Genomic DNA, 21,857 nt, shown 5'->3' with positions numbered 1-21,857 from the left:
TGGGGATGTAGACTTGAAAGGACTACACCAATGCAACTATCAATAATATGTAAATAAGTCTTGATTGATGACACATGTTAAAACCAGTGGAAATGTGTGTTAATTGTGGGGGAAGGGAGTTTGAGGGGGTGAAGGGGAAAGTGTAAACATGAATCATGTAACCATGGAAAATTTTTCTAAAACTAAAAAAATAAAATAAAAAAACTAAGAGTGATCTCCTACATATATATATATATATATATATATCTTAGTTTCTTCTTCATTAGAGGTGATATCACCCTTTTTATCTTTGATACAGTTAAGTTGATTCTCTTCTTTCTTTTCGTTATTAGATTAATCAGGACTTTATCTATTTTTTTCAATATACCTATTTCTTTTCTCATTTTAGTTCAATAGCTCTTTTACTTTCAGTTTTATTAATTTCTCATTTATTTTTAGCTTTTCCAATTTTTTTATCTATAAATTTTTAATTTGTTTTTTTTTCTAATTTTTAAAGTTTCAAACCAAATTCACTGATCTCCTCCCTCTTGATTTTCTTGCTATAGGCACTCAGAGATATAAATTTTCCCCTGAGTACTGCTTTTGCCATATCCCATAAATTTTGATATGTTGTCTCTTCATTGTCTTTCTTTTCAGTGAAGTCAATAATTGTTTCTATGATTTCTTTTTTGACCCACCAATTTTGAAGAATTTGATTATTTAATTTCCAATTAATTTTAAATTCACCTTTCCATTGACCCCTGTTAATCGTAGTTTTTATCACATTGTGATCTGAAAAGTGGCATTTATTATTTCTACTTTTCTGCATTTGTTTGCAATATTTCCATGCCCTAATAAATGGTTGATCTTTTTATATGTATCATATATCTCTGAGAAAAAGATATATATATATATATATATATATTTATCCCTGTTAAATTTTCTTCCAATATCTATTAGCTCTAACTTCTCTAGTATTTCATTCACTTCCTGTACTTATTTCTTATTAATTTTTCATTCAATTTATCTAGTTCTAAAAAGGGAAGGTTAAGATCCCTCACTAGTATAGTCCTACTATGTATTTCCTCCTTAAACTCCTTTAGTTTCTCCTTTAGACATCTAGATACTCTACCATTTGTTGAATAAATGTTTAGTAATGATTTTATTTCATTCTTTAGAGTACCTTTTAGCAAAATTTAATTTCTTTCATTATCTCTTTTAATCAGAAAAGTTTCTATTTTAGTTTTGTCTTGTATCATGATTACTACGGCTGATTTTATTTTTATTTTAAATGATGCATAAAAAATTCCTACTCCAGCCTTTTACCTTGAATGTGTGTGTGTGTGTGACCCTGCCTTAAATGTGTTTCTTGTAAATAACTTATAGTAGGATTTTGGTTTTTAATTCACTCTGCTATCTGCTTCCATTTTATTGGTGAGTTCATCCTATTCAAATTTGGTGTTATGATTACTAACTGTGTATTGCCCTCCATCATATTATTCCCCTTTAATTCCTCCTCTATTTCCTTTTTCTCTATTCCTCCTCTACAATATTTTGCTTTTTTTTATGCTCCCACTTCCCCTATGCTTCAATTACATACACTTTTCCTGTCATATTCCCTTTCTACTTCTCTGTAGGGTAAGATAGAATTTTATACCCCACTGAGTATACTTGTTTTTCCCTCTCTGAGCCAGTTATGAAGAGAGCAAAGTTTAATCATTGCCAGTCACCACCCTTACACTCCACTCTCTATAATGATATTTCACACCTCTTTATGTTCTAGAATTTGCCCCATTCTGTCTCTCCCTTCCCTTTTCTTTCAGTGTAACCCTATTTTTCAGCCCTTGATTTTTTTACATATCCATCATATGCATACATATTATTCATATCTGTCATTCCATATCATCAGATTTAGATATATATAATATAATATTATGTTATCAGATACATCATATCATCATAATCAATCATAATTCCCCACCTCTTTCAGGGTAAATTCCTTCTATCTTCTCTACTACTAAGAGCAATTTTTGAGAATTGCAAGTATTCCATGTAGACATATAAATATTTTGACCTTAATGTGTCCATTAAACTTTTTCTTTCTTATTTCCCTTTTGGGGCTTCTCTTGTGTCTCACGTTTCAACTTCAATTTTTTTTGTTTAGATCTGGCTTATTCTTTAGGAATGCTTGGAAATCTTCCATCTTGTTGAATGTCCATTTTTCCTCCTGGAATAATATCGCCAGTTTTGCTGGAAAGGTGATGCTGGATGGTATACCCTAATCTTTTGCCTTTTTGAATATCATATTCCATCCTTTTTGATCCTTTAATGTAGAAGCTGCTAGGTCCTGTGTGAACCTGATTGTAGCTCTATGGTATGTGAATGGTTTCTTTCTGGCTGCTTGAGGAATTCTTTTCCTTAGCTTTGTGGCTCTTGAATTTAGTTCCTGGAAATTGTCATTTGAGAATTTCTTTCTGAAGGTGATCTATGAATTCTATCAATTTCAATTTTCTTGTTTGAGGATCTCTGGGCAGTTTTCTTTAATAATTTCTTGTAGTTTGATATCTGAGGTTTTTTCTTTATCGTGGTTTTCAGGTAGTCCAATAATTCTCAAATTATGTCTCCTAGATCTATTTTCTAGGTCAGTTTTTTAAAATAAGATATTCATGTTTTCCTTTATTTTTTTTCCTTTGACTCTACTTCATTCCTTCATATTTTCTCATTAAATCATTTGTTTCTAGATGGTGAAGTCTGATTTTAAGGCCTGATTTTCCCCTGTCAATTTTTGGTTCCCTTTTTTCAATTGGCCTGTTTCTTCTTACCTCACTCTCAATTCTCCTTGCATGACTTTCATTTCTCTGTCCCACATTTCCTCTCCTTCTCTTAATTGGTTTTTGAAATCTTTTTTTTGAGAGCTTCTAAAAACTATGGCCTATCCATATTTTTCTTTTGGATTTTAGGTGTGTTTCCTTTGCTTTCACTGTTCCTTTCTGTGTCTGTACTTTGCTCTGTCTCCATAAAAATTCTTTAGATTTAGATGCTATTTTTGCTGTTTGCTCATTTTCCCTATCTAATTATAATTAGGCTTGTGGGGGGAGGGGGTGTGATATGATGGTCTGAAGGCTGATAGGTCTGAAAGATCCCTTCACTGCTGATTCAATTAACCCTTGAGACTGAACTTGATCTGGTCAGGGGCTTATCAAATTCTAGCCCCAACTTTAGACTTAGGTTTTTTTTTTATCTCACTGTGTACTTGATTCAATCAGGCAAACCTTTTATTGTCCTGTCTTAAAGCTCCTCCATGAATTTAGGCATGATCAGTACTTAGTTCTTAGTAGTACTAGCCACCTCAAACTGTGTACTATGTCCTTATCCCAAATCCATATGATGATTCTTGGCTTAGCTCTGGGCCCATTGGTATCATCCCACTAGAGTCTGCTAGAACTCTAGACTTTTCCACAAGTTTGAAATATCAAGGGGTGTGGGTTGGCTTGTACAACTATTTGCCCAGGCAGAATCTCAGAATCTGGATATTAACTTAGGCTTATGTTCTGAACCTGGGAAAACAGATGTGGGGTGGCATGGTCTGACTTGCTCTTGGCTTGCTTTTCCATCCTTGCTACAGCCTCTTTTTGTTCCCTCAAATTTGTTTTGAGGTAACAAAAAATAGTTCAGGTTGATATTAATTTCCACACTAGCCCTTACCATTCCCGTGCCTTGGAATCAATGCATACTACTGATTCTAAAAAAGAAGATAAGGATTAAAACAACAATGACAACTAAATCAGAAGCTAAATAACATAACACTAAAGAAAATATGTTAAGAAATAAATCATAGCAGCAATCAATAATTTCATTAAAGAGAATGAAAATAATGAGAAAACATTCGAATTTTTGTGTTTTTGTGGATATACTTAGGAAAGTATATCCAAAGATATATAATTGAATAATTAGAGGAAAATTTCTATCACTAAATGTTTACATCAGTAAAAGAAAGACTAGATCAAAACATCTACCATTTAACTAGAAAAAAGAACAAAGTAAAAATTCCTAAATTAGCCATGAAATTAAAATACTATAAAATCATAGGAAAGATTAATAATATAGAAAATTTAAAAACTAACTGATAAAATTACCAACTAATCTTTTGAATGAATTGATAAAATAGATAATTTGGATTTGAATTGACTTAAAAAAAAGAAAATCAAATGACTATTTTAATAGGAAAATATTGAATGCAACATTAATGAAGATGAAATTAAAGCAATTTTTAAAAGTTATTTTGTCCAGTCATCTGGAAATAAAACAGATAATCCAGGTGGTATGGATGAATATTTACAAAAATAAAAATTGAAAGCCTAAGATTTTAATGGCCTACCTAAGAAAAATTTCCTAACTCCAGTTGGATTTATAAATATATCCCAACAAATATTTAAGGAAGCAGTTTATTCCAATACTATGTAGACCATGAAAAAAGTAAAAAAAAAAAGCAGCCATTCCAAATTCTTCATATGATACAAATCTAGTTTTTCTGCAAAAACAAGAGAGGATTAAAATATATAGAGAAAACTATGAACCAGTTTCCTTCATGAATCCCAATGTAAACATTTTAAGTAAAATGCTAGGTAGAAGATAACAGCAATATATCACAAAGATCATACACTATGACCAATGGAATTCATATCATTTTTGTATGTCTGATTCAAGATTAGGAAAACTATCAGCATAAGTGACAATATTGATAAAATATATCAACAGATATAGAAAAAAAATCTTTGGAATACACAGCATTCATACCAATTTTTAAAAATACTAGAAAACATAGGAATGTTTCTAAAAGGATAAGTAGTATCTATCTGAAACCAAGAGTTACCATTATCTATAAAGGGTATAAACCTGAAGTTTGTCCAATAAAATAAGGAAGGTTGTCCATTTACCACCATTATTATTCAATGCTACACCAGAAATCCAAACTTTAAGGATTAAAAAAGAAAAGTAAATTGATGGAAAAAACAGGCAATAAGGGGACAAAACTATCACTTTGCAGATGAAATTTTTAAATACTGAGAAAATGCTTGAGAATCAACTTTAATTAACAAATTCATCCAAGTTATAGGATGAGATACACCCATATAAATCAACATTTCTACATACTATCAACAAAATCTAGCAGATAAGAGATAGAAAGTAGAATTTCATCATAGAATCAATACTGTGTATGGCTCCAAGGCAGAAGAGTTGGAAGGTTTTACCAATGGGGGTAGAGGAACTTGCCCAGGGTCACACAGCTAGGAAGTGTCTGAGGGCAGTTTTGAACCTAGGATCTCCCATATCTAAGTCAGGCTTTCGATCTACTGAGCTATCCAACTGCCCTCTGAAATTACATTTAAAATAATTTCAGAAAATTTAATATACTTGGTAGTCAACCTGCCAAGAACAACATAGTTATATGAACAAAGTTACAAAACATTTTCTTACTAAAAATCTAAATTATTAGAGAAATAGTAGTTGCCCATGGAAAGGCTGAGTCTATATAATAAGAATAACAATTCCACGTAAATTAATTTGTCTCTTCTGTGCTATATATATCAAACTGCTAAAGGATTATTTTGTAGAGTTAGAAAAAAATAACAAAATTTATCAAAAAGAAAAAAAGACCAAGAATACACAAAGAATCAATGAAAAAATGTGAAAGAAGGTGGCCTAGCAATTCCTGTTTCCAAATTATATTAAAAAGTGATAATCATCAAAACAAGGCTAGTTAAAGACTCAGAATATTATACAGAGTAGTAAATGACCATAGTAAAGCTAGTGTTTGATAAATCCAAAGATACAGCTATTGGGTGCAAAAATTTAACATTTTACAAAAAAAAGCAGTTTGAAAGAAACTAGGGTTTTGCACTATATACCAATATGATTTAGAAATAAAGGGTTATATGAGTCATAAAGGAAGCATAAAAACATACCTGCCAGATCTATAGATAAGGGAAGAATTTATGACCAAACACAAAAATAGAAATAATTAAAATGTGTAAAAAATGTGGTTACATTAAATTAATAAAATTTTTTCTCAAAGCAAAACGAATACAGCCAGGATTAGAAAGAAAAAGAGAAATTTGTATTGGGATCAGGATTATGGCAAGCTGATAAAGGCTTCATTTCTCAAAGATATAGTGAAATAACCCAAATTTATAAAAATAAGAACCATTATCCAATTAAATGGTCAAAGGATATAAACAGGTAATTTTCACAAGAAAAAAGTCAAACTTATTAATAGTCAGGAAAAATGTTCTATATCATTACTGATTTGAGAAATTCAATTCAAAACAATGCTGAGATACCACCTCATGCATATCTGTTTGTCTAGCATGACAGAAAAGGAATACAAATGCATGTGAAAAAATTGGGAAACTAATGAACTGTTGGTAGAGTTGTGAACTAGTCTGACAATTCTGAAGAACAATTTGGAACTTTGCCCAAATTGCTATAAAACTCTGTGTATCTTTCACCTAGAAATATGACTATTAGATCTGTATTCCAAAGAGATCAAAGAAAAGGAGAAAGGATCTATTTGTACAAGAACATTTGTAACATCTTTTTTTGTGGTGACAAAGAACTAGATATCAAAGGTATGTTCATCAATTGGGTAATGGATAAACAGGTCTTGGAATATAATTGTTACAGAATAAAATAATAGTATAGAAAATGAGAAGCAGGGTGATTTCAGAAAAAAAAACTTTGAAGAATTATCTGAATTCATGTAAAATTAAGTAAGCAGAATAACAAAAACATTGTACACAGCAATAATGATAATGAAATGTGAAATACATAGCTATTCTGTTCAAGAATAAAGATAATGAAATGTGAAATACATAGCTATTCTGTTCAAGAAAATAATCTCAGATATTCCCAAAGCACCCTTGATAAAAAATGCTATCTGAGAGCTGAAGAACTTTGAATGCAGATTGAAGCATACTTTTGTTACATTCTTCATCCTTTTTTGTTTTATTTTTGTCTGTATTTTATTTTGAGGCATGGCTAATATGGAAATACATTTTGCATCATTTGACACATATAATCATGCTTTAATTTCCTCATTTTTAAAATTGAGAGCATTAGAATCTAAATTATAACTCTGAAATCATGCCTAGATTGTCCCCTTTCTTTACTTTCCCCTCTTGCCTTCATTCTTTCCTTTGTTTTAATCAGTTTTACCACATCTATTTCCTTAAAGTTTTATTTTAAATATCTATTTCTAACTCACAAACTTTTACCAGAACCCAATCACCTACAAGATAATGTTTAGACTCCAGAAAATGACATTCACACAACCTCTATGGTCTGGTCTTATCTTACTTTTGCAACCTTCTTTCCCACTACACTACATAAATCCTCTATGTCATTCGGGCTAGTGTATTAACCATTTTCTCCTTATGCTCCATTCATTCTTGAAACTGCATCATATAGCGGGAAAAATAATAGACTTGTTCTGAAGAAATCTGGCTTTGAATCTTGGCTCAGATTGTGGGACCTTGGCCAACTGTGGAATCTTCAGGAAGTTATTAAATTTCCTTAAGTTTTAATGTCATTCATTTCATTCATTTTTACATTTTATAAACATGTATTAAAGGTCTACTATGTATCAGGTACTCTTCTAAACATTAGGAATACAAAACGACACCAAAGCCATTCCATACCTTCGATTTCTGGTTTTGTAAAGTATCACTAATTGCCCAATTATCCTCTGAAAGTTATTGTGGAGGAAAATACTAAATCACCATAAAATGAGCTACTATGCCAGGCTCTGAAGTTTTTATTTGATATTTTATCCTCTAAGGGTTTTCTCTTCTTTTTTTTGTGTGTGTTTCTCAAGACTGATCAAATGTCACCTCACTCATGAAAATTTCTCTGAATACTCCAAATCAAGATGTCTTTCACTTTGGATCTGAGCATGTATTTTTTTGCATTAGAACGATGTGAGTGGCAATGTGTACTGAGTGCTGAACTTGTAATAATAAAAGACTTGAGTTAAAATCTCATCTTAGCTACATGACTGGGCAACTTACTTAACCTCTAGCTGCCTCTGTTTCTTCATCATTAAGACAGAAACAATAGCACCAATCTGACAGGGTTATTGTAAAGATCAAATAAGAAAATATACCTAAAATAGTTGCAAGTTTATAACTCTATCAATTCACCTTTCTAATATTAATTTAGCATTTGTATTGACCTGTCATTTTCTAGTATTCTTCTTCTACATTATTAAATGTTATACGTATGAGTACTGATATCCCCAACTATAATAAAAGTTTTTTGAAAATCACTTACTTCAAATCGCAGCTAAGGCATGATTCTCATAGTATGACAACACAAGGAGACAATCAGTCTTCATTATGAACCATGCAAAATGATTAATGCACTTTCTTGTAACCAGCCCATTCCATTTTGGAAAACTCTAATTGTTCATTCTTCTAGTGAGCTAAATTCTACTTCCTAGGGGTTTCCTCTTGTTGCTAGTAATTTTAGCCTTAAAGGTCAAACTGAACAAATCAAATCTGTTTTCTGAGAGATTAGACTTTCCAGACTGAAAAATATTGACAAAGGTCCATGTCCTTCTCTCTTTTTTTCACATTTTTTTGAGACTAAGTTTTCTTTTCATAAATTCTCTCTGTAAATTCTTATGCCAGCTTTTTCCATATTCATGATATTCTTTGTTTAGTTTAATAAAAAGTAAAATCAGCCTTTCCTTGAACTAGAAACAGATGTATTACATATATAATACATATACATACACACATATATGTATGTATATATATTACATATATATGTAATAGCTTTCAATAATGTCTTCAACTTGAAAAAGACAGTGACATAGGCATAGGGTTCCAAAATGTACAAATATGTTGCATTATCTTTTATAGAGACATTGCACAAGCACATGCACAACTTTCCACATTACTGTAGGGCCTGATAAGTAAGATACAGAAATAAATCAGCTATATTTTTACCGTTTTGGGGAACTTTTACTCCCTAAAATGTTTGGACACTTAAAATTTTAATCATATATCAAAAATATAGGTAATAAAGTCCATCTTACCAGAATATGCAGTATTAAGCTGGACAAAATTATTAGAGGACACAATTTAATGGTCACTTAACTCCCTCAAAAAAGTCTAAGAAACAGAATGTTACAATCCTATATCACAATAAAAACACACTAAATAAAATATGAATTTTTACAAGTTGTCTTTTAATCAATGTTCTATTTATAGTGTAGAACATCTGCCAACTACAATTGTTTAACTTTGGCACAACACTAAGTTCCATTCCTTTTTAGTATTCAATCTCATGTTTTGAGAATGGGTGTATGTCCAAGAACATTCTCACTTTTATAAAAGATTATACCCATTTATAGAAAATCAGATATCTGGCATTCAAGAGTTGAGTCTCCTTCACCATTGTATGTAACTATAAAGGAAAAACATGAGATTTTTAAACATCTGATTTAGAATTTCTACCTAACAGGTCATGGGAGTTCCCAGGTGTCAATTTTCTCTTTATTCATCATCCTATTTTTGTGATCATCAGTTATCTCAATGTTATCTTCATTCTCCTCTATTAGATCTATTCTTAACTTAGATCTTCTTTGTTTTTCTGCAAACCACTCTCTAACCTGGTCATATCCAATAGGTGATTTGGAAATCAATTCATCAAGGAAGGTCTTGCTCATCAAGAAATTTGTGCTTCATGTAATAATACTTGAGTATGACAGTTCCAGTTTAAAAATTTTAAGTGACAATTATACTGTCCCAGTTGTTTAACCTTTTGCTTCCTCTACCCCAGCCATGAGGTTCTCTCCTTCCTCTTTCCTTTGGTCTTCCTCTCATTTTAAAGGAAGCCTATCCATTCATAAACTTGAACTGGGTAGCACCATGTTAAATTCTCATTTTTCTAAGCATATCATGTATCTCCAAACCAACCAATTGGATCTATTCTAGCAATCCCACTTTGCTCAATCAGCTTTAGTGACAGCCATGTGTCTAAACAAATGCATTTTTAAGTATATGCAATTGCTTTGGTGATTTTCTACACATTTTGTTTGTGGTGGTCACTGACTTAGGTGCTCCAGATTCTTCTTAAAGAGAAGCTTCTCCAGGTTTTTTTTTTGGAAATGTGTGCATTACTTTCATATATTACTCTTTTCTATTCCTTTGAACTTTTCAATTTCTTTTTTCTGTAAACTAGTAATCAGTTTCTCAATAAGTCTGGTTTGTGCCCTTAATCTGTTCGATTCTTCATCACTAAGTATATGGAATTTGAGGAAACTTGATTGGAGGACCTACAGCTGCTTTGAAGTTTTCTCTTTAAAATTTTGTGGAGTAAAATCCGGGAAAGAAATCCCTTTCTGTTTATGCAGTGGAGTGATACCTGTTGGAGATTCTGCAGGCTCATCACCAGTCAGTAACAACTGGGATATAAGCTTTGCTGTTGAGATGGGTATACTGATTACTCTTGGAATTCCTCTGGTTATTACTTGTGTCACTAAATCACTTCTTAATCTCACTTTAACCATGCCTGTTATTTTTGCAAGCCTGATCCCCTTGGAGTCACGGGGAAACTGATTTTTAAGGTAGCTAAATTTTAACTTGGCTAGCTATTCTTTTATATGTTTTGTCCAGATACAAAATAAATCCTGTTTCATCAATTCAGTTTCATGCTTAATTAAATGAGTAGCTGGAGCTGAAATAGGACCTGGGGCTGACACTGCCTCTGGCAACGGTGTTGGTTCTGGAACTGGAGCTGGAGCCAGAGTTGGAGTTGGTGCTTAATCTGGAACTGGAGTTTCAGCTACTGGCCTTGTTTCTGTAGCAGGCTGAGCTGTGCACCAGACTTTTCTGTATATGAGTTTTGACTTGGGACTTCTGCAGCAGTCAAAACTATAGGTGTCATTACAGGCAATTGGTTAATGCCAGCTACTTTTGAAAGGACAAGACAGGATTGACCAACTATTTGGCATGTCTGTAAAATGGAAGGTAAACCATTACGAGCTGCTGTAATGTGTGTAGGAATTACTTTTATGGTTTGTGGCATGGTATGTACTGTGCTATTGAATTGTTCTCTCTTTGGATTTACTTCTTCTGGAATCCAACTAATGCCATGTTTGAGGCATTAGGATGTAAACCATATCTTTATCTATTCCTTTGTCTATTTTACTTGAGCAGATAAAACTATAATTTCTGACATTTTTGGGTAAGAGAATTTGTTGTAGGTATTGAGCAAAATGGGATTGTTATCCCAAGCAGGATTACAGGTGGGAATGCTGTTAAAAGGGATTAAAATTTTAAGAAACAAGTTAGAATTCTACTGAGTCAATACAGCTGCTGTTATCACCTGTGGTAACTCAAATTGAAGGACTGCTGCTGAGGTAACTACTGTGCTTGTTGTATTTAGATGTAAACTATTTACAACAGAAGTATTTGTATTAGATTCAGATGCTGATGAAGTTGGATTTTTAACTACTTCCTGAATTGATTTAGTTTCAATCCCTTTTTTCTTCTGGAATGTCTTCAGAGTTATGGAAAATTGCAATCCATTTATCCTCTATTTTATTTTTTATTATTTTAATTATATAAATTTTGCTGATAGAAATCTCTGTCAAGGGAATTTCTGTAGATTATATTTGATATACATCTATCTCTAACAACAATGCCATCAAAAATTATATCATTGTTTGTTCAAAGATTGTCTGATTATTTTATTTTACCATAATCAGCTTAAAATTCTCTTCTCCAGGATAATATTCCAAATTATGCTTAGAAAATAAACACATTATATTTTCTGATAAGAAAACTGCATTCAACACATAGGAGGAATTTAACACCAAACTGGGATGCTCTAAATCTAAATGAAAGGTAATGTTCATATCTGGCATTTGGAAAGTACAAAATTTACCTTCGTAATGGTTCCCTTCAACTTTTTTTTATTTTATTGATTGTCACAACCTACAAGTTCTTGAAACTTTTCATTACTTGAGATACTTTTTGCCAATGCATTTTCTGTTTAAGTGGAGGGATCTTCACATCTAAAAATAAATTCTAGATCTGGATCCTGTTCACTAGCAAAGACCATGTAAAGTGTTGTTGATTTTCTTTTATTTTTTCTGTTGCCATATATTATTATATTATTTTTGTGATGAAAATCACAACTGTGATTAGAAATCAATGAAGATCAAACTCCTTCATTTATCTTCATGTGAAAAAATGGCTTTTGGTTAAGTAAGTCTATCCCATTTGCAAATTTTTCATGGTGCAATCAAGAAAAGAGCTTGTAGTTGCTAGTCGCAAAGTTAAGTTGAAACTTTTGAAACAAATACCCATTCATTTGCCATATTTTCTTTAGTGCTGCATTCTTTTGAAGAAATAGTGAATACTTTCTAATTATAGAAATTTGGTTCAAGCCTTTACTAACCACACACACCAAAGTAGCGATGTACCTTTTCCTGGTGGGTCTGCTACTATCTCAGTGCCTGGGTCCCCCCAGATACCTCAGCAGCAGAATCTGGCTCCCCTCAATACGCTGCCATCTTAGATTTCAAATCAGTTGCATTTTTCCAATTCTCCTTTCATTCTCCTGGATTCCCCACCAGTCCCAGCACCCTGGTAGCCTCCAAAGAGAGGAGGCAGAGTGAATAAAGTGTGGGGCAGGAGGAGAGGGGAGGAAGGATGGGGGAGGTACACTGAGCTTGTGGTTCTGGGGCTCAATGCACAGTGCACAAATCAGTCCCTGTTCTTCTTAAAAGCTCCTTACCCAATTATTCTCTTCTCATAAGCACTGTTAGGCCCATTAGTAAATCATCTTATAGCCAAATATTGATCAGACTCTGTTCTGGCAATTCTTTTGCACAGTCTCATATTTTTTGGCACAAAAAATCCATTTAATAAGATAACATAATTAGAGCCTGATCACCTTGCTCAATTATACTGTCTTTGAAGACAGTTATTATGAATGCTTCATTCTGTCCTTTTGCTCCTAGCAAAAAGCAAGCACACAGGAAGCACTTAATGAAAGTTTTTTTGTTTGAATACATGAATGAATTAAACAAAATTTTCAGATCTTTGTTTACTACAATTTTGCATAGAGAAGCCACGGCTGATTGACTTGATTGAAAGTTAAAATTGGAACATTTTTGTATTTGTTCTACTGGCAACCATGGAAGATACAGTTTTAGAGCATTACTGAATAACCACATCTTATTTGCATTCTTACCTCTGTTATGACTGTCCTCTTCATGTCTAGCAGCCATCATAGGCTGTGCCCTAAGCATGTGTGTGTGTGTGTGTGTGTGTGTGTGTGTGTGTGTGTGAGGGTGGTTGTGCAACCACAAGCATCCTGTTCTTCTAGTTGCTCCAGAAAATACCTGACCCGTTTACATGAGTCTGGGTATATAAATATCCCCAATTAAAGCTCTTCCACCTCACCTGAAAAGGGCAAGACCCACTCTGGGACTAGTCCATGAGCTTTTGTGTTTTTCTTCATTAAGAGTCTCTTTAAATTTTCATGTTGAAACTTACACTGGCCAAGCACTTTACCTCTATCCTATGGATTTTGGAATTTCTGGAAAATTGAAAAAAAATATGCAGCTATTCCATGGGTACATAAAAGGATATGAGCTAAAAGAGACAAATTAGAATATTTTTTACCCTCAACATAGTAAGATTTGTCCAATAGTGTTTTACCACAGTGTAGACATAATAGAATTTCTAGAACATGAAAAGGATGGAAGAAAACACTTTGACATTTTGGGTCACATTATACACAGTAATGGAGTCTAGCAGATATCCATGAGAAATTCTAAATAATTTTGCATTTTATTTGATTCAAAATCATAGCAACAAGTTATGAAATGATGGTCTAAGACATGAAAAGATTATATAGGAGAATAAAGGATAAAATGAAATTTTTAATTCTAGATGAAACTCCACTTGTCTTGTCAAATCCTTGTGTTTTTGCAATTGAGGATGTAAACAAGGCCCAGAACAGTTGAGCAACTTAACTATGGTTACACACTGCCAGGATTAGATTCCTGAATTCCTGAATCCTGTTTCAAATGTTTTTGCACTATAACATAATCAGGTGCTTGAATTTCAGTAACTGATTAAAACATCTCAATGTAGTAACATGAATGAATTTTCATTAGAATTAATGTATGAATACACATACATGCATGTAGCTAGATAGATTTGTTTACATACATATGGATAGCTCAGGATTAATATCACATCCCGTGTTCCAGATGATAGGAAATTGAATTTAAAACTAAATTCTTCTTGTGTGATTTTTCTTTCACAGTATGGAAACAGTAGTCAAAAATACTTTTAGAGCAACTGCTGTGAGGAATGTTTGATGTGAGAGGTGATGGGATACTGTAAAAATAATATGATAATATAATAATATCTTTATAATATCCTGGAAAAGGCCATGGCATGGAAAATCAAGAAACATATTGTAATAAGGGGATTTTTTTAGGATGTAATAAGGGACTGAAGCTATAGGTAGTAGCTGGTTGGAATAGAGGATAGGCACTGTGGATAGGGGTTTGTGAATCCCTAAGGCAATATAGTGGATGAGGAAGGTACAATGATGAAGGTTCATAGTTGAGGTGGTAGGAGAAATAAGGGAATGTCCGAGTTTAGGGAATATAAAAGGTACCAAGAGTTGCAAGGGAGAGGATGAGTTAATCTAAGGCAGGCAACAGCAGCAGGGAAACACAGACTGGATACTCAGGTTAGAGACAAAAAACTGAAGGGAAACAGACTGAGCCCTTGGAGTAAAAGAGATACTTTACAGAGCCAGGTTAGGGCCAGCCAAGAATAGCTTGAAACTAACTTGAGGCTTCTAGTCAGTTTCACAGGAAGGGACTGGAAGGAAGTATTGAAGTTACACTTCCTCCAAAATGGATACCTTCAGCTTCCCTCAAACTCCAGAGAGCATGTTATTTCTCTCTCTCTTCCTCCCTCTCTTATTAATCAACTAACGAAGTAGCCAAAAGGTTTTGATTAAAGACCAACAGGGTTTATTGTCTTCTAGGGTAGGTTGGCAAGGTAGAGGATACAAGGTAGCCCTAACAGCCACTTAAAGAAAGCTTCAGGTGGGGGAAGGGAGGCAGGAACGTGAGACTCAGTAGGAACCAGCCTACTTCAGCCCAAGAGGGTTGGTAGTCAAAAGGGTAGGAAAGCTGGATACAATGATTCAATAAGGTAAATTTGTAACAAGGATAAGCCCTAATTGAGTAAACTATCACAGATTTGAACTAACTCTCAGATCTACTCTCCTTTCAAAACTTCTCAGACATTCAGGTAGGGGAAATGAAGGTGGGAATAAGGTAGGGTAGGGAGATTCAAAGGGATTAGCTAAATTAACAATTTTAAAAGAAAAACTGCAAAATTTAGAACAAGTTACAATCTAAAGAAGGAGCTCAGATGGACTCTGATTCTCTCCACGAGTTCCCAGGACGAACTGAACCTTTTCCAAAGATTCTAAAACCTCCTTAACTGACAGAAGAATTCTGTAAAGCATTTATGCCCCCTCTCTGCACCACAATATGTTCTAGTGCTTTCCTAGTATCTAATGTGAGGAAAACGTATAATCTTTGAGCTTCAAATCCCTTGTATATAAAAAGAGCATTTTAATAAAATGACCACATTTATTAGTTGATCATGAAGGTCCTTGCAACAATAATATCCAATACATGGACAATGAGGGTATTCTGTGGAACTGGCCTACAATTAAAATTTTATCATGCTAGCAAAGCAGGGCAAACAAACAAAATCAAGATTGCTCTTTAATCTATTGACTAATTAACATGGCCATAGAATTATTTTTTCCGTTATGTTACGTTCTTTATTAATATAGCTATTAAAATGATCTCTTTCAGGAGAATAAAGCAACTCAGGAAGTAGGCCTAATACATTGTTGTTTATCATTCTGATGACCACTTTAATAGAATTTCACAGAAATTGATATTTCTGGATTAGGCTCAAAGAGAAATTAAGCATTTATTAAGTATGAACAATGTGTGCCAGCCATTATGTTAAGCACTTTTAAAATGTTTCCCCAATTGATCTTCACAATAATTCTTGGAGGTAGGTACTTTATTACTCCTGTTTTACAGATGGTGAAACTGAGACAGATATAATTGAAGTGACTTATCTTGAATCATGTTTAATAAATGTCTGAGGTAAATTTTGAATTCAGATTTCCCTGACTCTAGGTCCAGTGATCTCTTGAGTGTACTGCTTATCTACATGAAAATAGCTATCATTTCTATAGTGCTTATGATTCTGAAAATGTTTTACACAGAGGGATCCAGAGGTTAGGTAACTTGTCCGGGACCACAAATTTATACTCTTTCATATTTTAACATAATTTGGGTACTAATGTAACACATAGATTTCCATTGTTATTCTTCATTCTCACTGTTCCATCTCCTTTTTTGATAAATCATTTTTTCAATCAAAAGCAATCTTTAATTGCCTACTCTCTGCCAGGACTTGTGGTAGATAGTGGGGATACAGTTATTAAAAAATAATATAATTCCATTGAGAGCCAGGCCTAGAGATGGGAGGTCCTAGGTTCAAATCTGGCCTCAGACACTTCCCAGCTGTGTGACCATGGGCAAGTCACTTGACCCCCATTGCCTACCCTTACCACTCTTCTGCCTTGGAGCCAATACACTGTATTAACTCCAAGAGAGAAGGTAAGGGTTTTTAAAAAATAATAATAATATAATTCCTACTCATGAGGAGTATATTTTTTCTAATCATACAAATTGCAAATTCAAAAGCACACATCTGAAATTTTATCAGTTATATCCATCATATCTGACTCTTTATGACTCCATTTGGAATTTTCATGGCAAATATCCTGTAATTTTTTGCCATTTCAATTTATTTTACAGATGAGGAAACTGATGCAAAATGGAATTAAGTGATTTGTCTAGGGTCAAACAGCTAGTAACTACCTGAAGTTGGATTTGCATACAAGTCGTCCTGATTATAGGCCCTGTCTTCACTACCATGAGCCTATAGATTTAGATTTTAATAAATATTAAATTTTAATATTTTATCATTTATATTTTATATAATTTATTATTAAATTAAATCATTAAATTTAGTTATTTGATTTAATTTATTTAAAATAAATATTAAATATTATTAAATTAATTAAAATTAAAATTATATAATATTTATATTTTAATAAAGATTACATCTTTAGATTTAGTCACCAAAGGTGAGAACACCTCCAATTTTGGGAGGTTCGTAACCCACGTGTGCTAGAGTGGGTGACAAATCATAAACAACTGACTGCCCCCTAGGCAGTCCTAAGAGAAGCATCTGTTGTGATTGGACACACAAACTTGGAGGGAGGTACAGGAAGTAATGCATAAGTGACCCCTTAAAAAGAGAGAGTAGAGTGAGTCAAGAAGGCTTCTGCTAGAGAAGGAGCTTTTCTGGTTTGTGGAGGAGTGCTAGCTGGGACCCTGAAAACTTGATGAGACTGTTCTTAATATAGTCTTTGGAATTCCACGTGGTGAGTTTAAAGACTGAATCTTCCTGAACTTCTCTTAAGGAACTTCCCTTTCAAAGAGACTCTGTGACTGAAGCTTTGCATCATATGCCTCTGGGGCCCTTGGATCAAGGCTTGACCTTTTTTCCAATTAAGAACTAGTTAAATCTCCCTAGTTTGAACTGGGGACCAGAACAAATTACTCAGTGTATTAGATCACTTATCCTATCTTATTCTCTCTCTAATTTTCTTACTTACTTTCTCTCTTCTTAATTGTATATAAACTTCCAAAAAAGTCAATTTTGACTTGAGATTATTCATAAATGAAGATTGATAACTGTTCAATCCTAAATTTTTAATATATTTTTTATTTTTAATATATTCGACCAAAAAACCCTTTTCCTCCTTACAATAGAATGACTATGAAGTAAATTAATTAAAAATACCTAAGTACAAGGTGGTCAGAGTAAGATCATTGGCAAGGTTAGGAGAGAGGGAAAATTATGAAATTTTTTCATGTAGAAGACAGTGTGTCAGATACTTATTAGAGAAAGAAGTTTTGACTAAGACAGAGATGAGAAAGGAGTAAATATTCAGGCATGAGATGGAGTGTCATGTACAAGGTAGAGAGAGAGGACCTGTTGGGCAGGAGAGAGAAATGGAGAATATGTATAGGGAAGAAAGATAACTTAGGACAGTGATGGCAAACCTTTTAGAAACCACATGCCATGTCCCCACCTCAGAGTCTGCATGCCATGCCACCTCCCTGCCTTACCCCAGACAGGTGAGAGGAAACGTTACTCGGCAGAGGGGTGAATGAAGTGAAAAAATGTCCTCAGAGTTGTAGAGAGGGGGAAGGAGCAGCTTGGTCTGAGTCCCTCTGCTATCAAGTGACAAACTCTGGTAGTCAGCAGTAAGTGTGCCCACAGAGAGGGCTCTACATGCCCTGTTTGGCACAGATGCCAGAGGTTCACCACCATGAGTCTAGGAAATAACCTTGAGAAAGGAATATGAGAGTTTCTAACTAAGGAAGTCGAATATTGGTATGAGATTTAGTGATCCTCTGTGCCTGACTGAGTTGGAGGGAAGAAACAAGTCATGGGATTTAATGAAGCTAAGGAACTGGAGATTTGGAAGTTAAAGAGGATATCATTGTGAAAATAAGTTTTCTAGTATGAGGGTAAGATTTGAGGAAGAGAGTAAAATGATGAGGTACTTGCTAAGATTCTTGAGAAAAGATACAGAATCTACCATGATTTGGAATTGTTCTTGATTGAGACAATGCCAAAAAAAAACCAAAACGTTTTTACAGGAACCCAGCTTTCAGTAAGATCTAGTAGATGAAAAGAATATGAAAGAAAGAGATACAGGATAAAAGGGTGTCTGTTTATTGTGGAGTGTGAATTTCAGAAAGCACAGGGACATGGTAAGTAAGGTTGTAAAATAAATATAGGTGGGACACAATTGAGAAATATGAATATAAAAGAGAGGCCATGCCGGTGCTAGTTTGCTCAAATGTTTGGTCAATAACTGATTAATTTAGAAGTTGATAGAGAAATAAAAGCTACAGTGGGTGAGGTGATTAGGAAACTGTAAATGCTAAAGCAGACAGACCCACCTACCTGTTCAGTATAATATCTTTTGGATGATTTTTATACTATTTTTGAAGTAAATTGTCATGAATAATATGAACACACATATTCACACAAATACATATATAGAGACATTATATGTCTCCCCATTTTACAAAGCATAGATTTTGAATTTATCTGAAATTTGTCATTTTGATTCGGAGAGATTATGGTGTTAAATGAACCACAGGAATTTATCGCTGGATGAAATGAATGTTAAAAAGATATTTTTGTTGTTGTTTAAGGGAGGAAGTGGTGGTTGTTTGAAACACTGTGGAATCTCCAAAATATAACTCATTCTCCTACTATTCTCTTCAAAATTTTGGTTCCAGATTCTCTTTTCAGTGACAGTTTTGATTTAGGAGCTAAATGGGTAGGTAGATATGTGATTGACAGATGAGACCTAGGTATATAGTTTATTAGAAGAGGCATACAGATCAATATTTATAATATTAGTTTAAAATTGAAATATTTTCCCAACTATTAACACTCTAGATCTCAATCAACAACCAACCATTTTTTGAGCAACTCTTTTCTTCTCAATACATAATGTATATAATTATATAGGGTAGGGAAATGGTAAAATAAAACATATAAAAGAAAAAGTAACTGCTATTCAAGAGCAGTCTGGCTCTATAGACAGTCAAAGCAAGTGAAATACATCAAAAGTAGCACATCAAAGTCATTGCCAGTGAGGAAAATGATTGCTGACTTACAGTCAAAAAGATTAGTACTATTGGATAAAGCATCCTTGTCACACCCCTTCAGGCTTATATTTTTGTGACTATATGCTTACAAATACTTATGCTGAGTCAGAGGACTTGAAAGGATATCAGAGAAGGAAAATTATTAAATAATTTCTGTGTACATTTCTTCTGGCCATTTACAAAAGGTGAGAGGAATTGGGTTATTTTTGCATCTTAAATTTAGAATAAATATATTTTCATGTTAAAATATATACATATATACTTATACAAATATGTATATACTTATGACATTACAAATATATATACATAATATAATTATTTCTCATATGTAATTCATACACATAATTTCTAACATAATGCCCTCTAATATTTATATTAATTATATGAAGTGTTTTATTTTATTAGTGTAGGAAACTCACAAAGTAGGGAAAATTGTTATTGGAAAAGTTAAAAATGAATTTCCACCAGTTAATTTCTACTTTCATGGACCTTTATATTTTTATAAACATTAAATCTACCTAAGAGAAATCATTATTGAAAACATTAAATGTTAGTAAAAAGTGCCATTGATTCTATATCCCTATTCCTACCTTTCAAATAAATGTATGAATAAGTGAACCCAATTAAATATATCATGTTGGGAGGAAAGGAATACATTTTACGGCCAAAGCAAAGCAAAAGGCCAATAATTATTTAGAAATTTAGTCAGTGTATATATACAAAATTATTTAGAGTAGCACTTCTTTGTGCTGGCAAAGATTTGGAATTAGAGATGTTCACCAACTGGGGAATGACTGAACAAGTTGTGGTATATGATAGTGATGGGATATAAATGTGGTATAAAAATCCATGAGTGAGATGCCTTCAGAAAAAAATCTAGAAAGACATACATAATTTCATAAAATGAGAGGCATGGAAATATATATTGCATGAAAAAAACATTTACACCAATTAATATTACTTGACATCTTGGGAAGGTGCAAATAGTGGGAAGGAGGAAGAAAACATGATCACAAAAAGTCAGAAAACTATGATTAAAAATTGTATCAGTATGTAACATGATAAAAACAAAAAAGAAATAAAAAAGAAACTTAAAGAAAGGCTTACAAGAACTGATGGAAAGTGGAGTGAACAGAATCAAGATAACAATATACACAATTAACAACAATACTGTATAATGATTAACTGCATATGACTTCACTATTATCAATAAAACAGCAATTTAAGATAATTCAGAAAGACTCATAATGAAAAATTCTTTAAACCAACAGAGAAAGAACTGATGAAGTATGAAAGCAGACCAAAATATTCTCATTTTTAAACTTTATTTTTCTCAATTTTAAAATAAAAATGTAAAATGAAAACTTGAGTTTCAGTAAGATTGAATTGAGTACATTTGTACCTGAGAATGTGATAATTAAAATTAAGTTCCTTATGATACTTGAGATACTTAAAACACTTAAAATATTCGAGATACATAAAGTACATAAGCTACTTAAGAACTTTATCACTATTAGAATAATGAAAAGGACTATGAGAAGAAAGAAAGAAGGAAGGAAGCTGAATAGGATGAACCAATATTAAAACAAAAGAACAAGGAATAGAAAAGAGGAACACATGGGAAGAAGAGAAAAGGAGAGAAAGAAGTGGGTAATATATCTTTCTTAAAGAAGCACATAAGAAGTAATACATTGGAAAAGAAGTGGGGTGGCAGGTTATGCTTGAACCTTACTCTTACCAGAATTAGGTCAAAGTGGGAATAACATCCAAACTCAGTCAGCTATAGGAACCTCCTTTACCTTATGGTGAAGTCAGAGGGTAGGGGGAAATAAATAAAGGGGGATAGGCAAAAAGGAGAGTCAGTTGGTAGAGGCAGTCATTGAAAACAAAATATGAGTGAAAAGGGAAAAGCTAAAAAGAGAAAAAAGGGGTAAATGAGGAGAAATAAGATGTTGGAAATACTCAACTGTGAATG

The 21,857-nt window shown here is 33.1% G+C and overlaps 2 pseudogenes; both read right to left on the bottom strand.

The window, feature by feature from the left end:
- Positions 1-9,505: 9,505 nt before the first annotated feature.
- Positions 9,506-10,681, bottom strand: LOC123241874 (annotated as a pseudogene).
- A 146-nt stretch (positions 10,682-10,827) lies between these two features.
- LOC123241873 overlaps positions 10,828-21,857 on the bottom strand; it is a 78,165-nt pseudogene continuing 67,135 nt past the window's right edge.

The sequence above is a fragment of the Gracilinanus agilis genome, chromosome 3 (assembly GCF_016433145.1).
Source record: "Gracilinanus agilis isolate LMUSP501 chromosome 3, AgileGrace, whole genome shotgun sequence".
Lineage (NCBI taxonomy): Eukaryota > Metazoa > Chordata > Mammalia > Didelphimorphia > Didelphidae > Gracilinanus > Gracilinanus agilis.
This window is presented reverse-complemented; position numbering and strand designations above follow the sequence as displayed.